This window comes from Pteropus vampyrus, unplaced genomic scaffold, assembly GCF_000151845.1.
Source record: "Pteropus vampyrus isolate Shadow unplaced genomic scaffold, Pvam_2.0 Scaffold79, whole genome shotgun sequence".
NCBI lineage: Eukaryota > Metazoa > Chordata > Mammalia > Chiroptera > Pteropodidae > Pteropus > Pteropus vampyrus.
Genome location: NW_011888860.1, coordinates 5,917,487 through 5,920,878, shown reverse-complemented (window position 1 = coordinate 5,920,878; position 3,392 = coordinate 5,917,487). Strand labels below are relative to the sequence as shown.

Genomic DNA, 3,392 nt, shown 5'->3' with positions numbered 1-3,392 from the left:
ATACTGTATTCATTAAAACTCTTGGATGCGGGGTTCAGAAATTTCTACTTGTTTAATAACAGTCCCAGTTGATTCTCATGCACATGAGGTGTAAGAATCATGTCATAAAATAGTGAGAAGCTTTAAAAATTTAAAATTTTGCACAAAACAATTAAAGAGCTTTTAATTCCCCTAATAATTTCATTATTTCACCTCAAAAAATTTTCAAAGGATACATAATACTTGAATTGTTAGACCAGGAAGATGAGAGAATATATTCAAGGATAAATAAGCAAATATATTTTCTTGGTATTTTATACATTTTTATGTGCTGGAAAAACACTGGAAATAATTACATAAGAAAGCCACAAATTTGGGGTTGTGTGAGGCAAATAGCACTCCATTACTTCTAAAGTTCCTCTCATTAACACACCATGATGTAGTGGAAAGGAAATGGTTAGGGGCAGAGAAGATACAGAGGCTAATGCCTATGTATTTCTGCTCACTAATTTAATGCCTTTGAGGAAAATAGGGGGCTGAGGTGTTATTTTAAAGAGAAGTATGGGGAATTGCCAAAGCCATCCTGAGAAAAAAGAATGAGGCTGGAAGCATCACTCTGCCCAACTTCAAATTATACTACAAAGTGACAATAATCAAAACGGCATGGTATTGGCAGAAAAACAGACACACAGACCAGTGGAACAGAATCGAGAGTCCAGAAATAAACCTATGTTTATATAGGCATGTAATTATCGACAAAAAGGGCAAAATCATACAGTGGAGAAAGGAAAGCCTCTTCAATAAACGGTGCTGGGAAAACTGGAAAGCCACCTGCAAAAGAATGAAACTAGACTGTTGTCTATCACCACACACCAAAATCAACTCAAAATGGATTAAGGACCTGAATATAAGACCTGAAACAATAAAATGCATAGAAGAAAACAGGAATGAAACTCAAGGACTTTGAACTTAAAGAGAATTTTATGAATTTGACCTCAAACGCAAAGGAAGTAAAAGCTAAAATAAATGAATGGGACTACATCAAACTTAAAAGGTTCTGCTCTGCAAAAGAAACTGTTAATAAGGTAAAGAGACAACCATCCGAATGGGAAAATATATTTGCAAGCAATGCCTCTGATAAGGGCCTAATATCCAAAATACACAAAGACCTCATACGACTCAACAATAACAACAAAAAACAAACAATCCAATCAAAAAATTGGGCAGAGGACCTGAATAGACACTTCTTCCTAGAGGACATACAAAAGGCCAACAAATATATGAAAAGATATCCAACATCAATAGTTATTAGGGAAATGCAAATCAAAACCACAATGAGATATAGAATAGCTATAATCAATGGGACAAGTAATAACAATGCTGGAGAGGATGTGGAGAAATAGAACCCTCATACACTGCTGATGGGACTGCAAATTGGTATAGCCACTATGGAAAACTGTATGGAGGTTCCTTCAAAAAACTAAGAATTGATCTACCATATGATCCAGCAATCCTTCTATTGAGTATTTACTCCAAAGACTTGAAAACCCATATCCAAAAAGATATTTGCACAACGATGTTCATGGCAGCTTTATTCACAATGACCAGGACATGAAAGCAACCGAAATATCCTACGATAGATGATTGGCTAAAGAAGCTATGGTACATATATACAGTGGAATATTACTCAGCCATAAGAAGAGATGAAATACTGTCATTTGTGACTACATGGATGCACCTCGAGATAATCATGCTAAGCGGAATAAGTCAGACAAAAAGAGTTGAAAATCACATGATATCACTTATATGTGGGATATAAACCTAAAAACAACAAATGAGCAGGATAAACAAACAGAGACTCATGGACATGGACAATAGACTAGTGGTTACCAGAGGGTAGAAGGTGAAGGTATTGGGGAGGTAGATGGGGTAAAGGGGGATAAATACGTGGTGACAGAAAGAAACCTAACTATGGGAGGCGAACACACAGTGTAAATATATGTCTTACTGTTAAATTGTACAGCTGAAACTTATTGAATTTCGTTAACCAATGTCACCATAAAAAAATAAATTAAAAAAATTATAAAATAATGCTGAACATCTAAAAAAATAAAATAAAGAGAAGTTTGGGGAGAGATATTAATGAAGGATTAGAGAAATGCCAAAAGGAGAGCAATGAGAACAGAATATCACATTGCCAAAAGAGGGGGCTTTGAATGTATATGGAACCCAATATACAGTTAATAAGATTCAATATTTTATATAGTTCCTTTTTTCTTCCAAGAAGACCAGCTAAATTAAAATTACCTCAATAACCTAAAAAATTCTCACCCTTGAAGTTAATAAAGCAACTTACATCTTTATAAATATTTTATTATTCATATAATTTTAGAAAATGAATCTGGGATAGCATGAACACACTATTTAGTGGGATTCTGATGGGTATTAATGCTGCTCCATTCATTCTTCCTCATTGCTGGGGTATGAATGCAGGTGGAAACCACAGAAATGTCTTTCAAAGTTATGATTTTAATTCAAAGTGATAGCTGGCAGGAGATGGATCCTACAATTTATTACAGGTATCTATTAGATAAATGTTATTGAATATGTAGCAGTAACCTTGCCATCAGGTTAATTCAATGAATAAGGTTTGTTGTAAGAATTCATAATTGCAATGTATGGAAAACATTTCACCATTGCTTGAAACTAAGTGAATGTTCAATAAGTATTGACAATTAGAAATAGTATGGAGGTGTCTATGCCATGCAACTCTGAACAAGTCCGATCCCGTACGATCTCGGAAGCTAAGCAGGGTCGGGCCTGGTTAGTACTTGGATGGGAGACCACCTAGGAAGACCAGGTGCTGTAGGTGTAAAAAATAAAAAAAATAAGGGATTGTAAGCTGACAAGGTCCTTGCAATCTGTGAGGTCAACCAAGGTTTGCCTTGCCTTAAAAAAGAAAAAAAAAATAGTGTGGAGGCAACATGGCATAGTTGAAATTCAGTAAATTATGAAGCAGAGACCAAGATACTAATGCCCTAAGTATTGAAATTTGGGAATTTTTTTTTATTCCATTCAGAGTTCCTTTAATTAATCTATAAAATGTGTTTAATATAATCTCTAAACTAAAGCAGTTGGAGGTCCTTCCCAGGCTTAGGTTCTATTCTAGCAAAAGAGACTCAAAATAACAAAACAAAAATTCCTGAGGGATTGAATAGAGACATATTTGGAAAAGCTACACCAATATGACATTTGTAAGGTATATCTTAGAGGTGTTAATTTTGCTGATCCTGTTATGTTGTAATGTGTAGCTTGTTCCTTAAATCTCTTTGAAACATTTTATTATAAGATATGCTCACAATAGAGGCAAAGAGAATGAGCCTCACTTTCCTTGTCCAAGGAACTAAAAGAAA

General features: G+C 34.7%; 1 pseudogene; it reads left to right on the top strand.

Annotated features, from left to right (window-relative positions):
• The first annotated feature begins 2,733 nt into the window (after positions 1 to 2,733).
• Positions 2,734 to 2,851, top strand: LOC111741560 (annotated as a pseudogene).
• Positions 2,852 to 3,392: the final 541 nt, after the last annotated feature.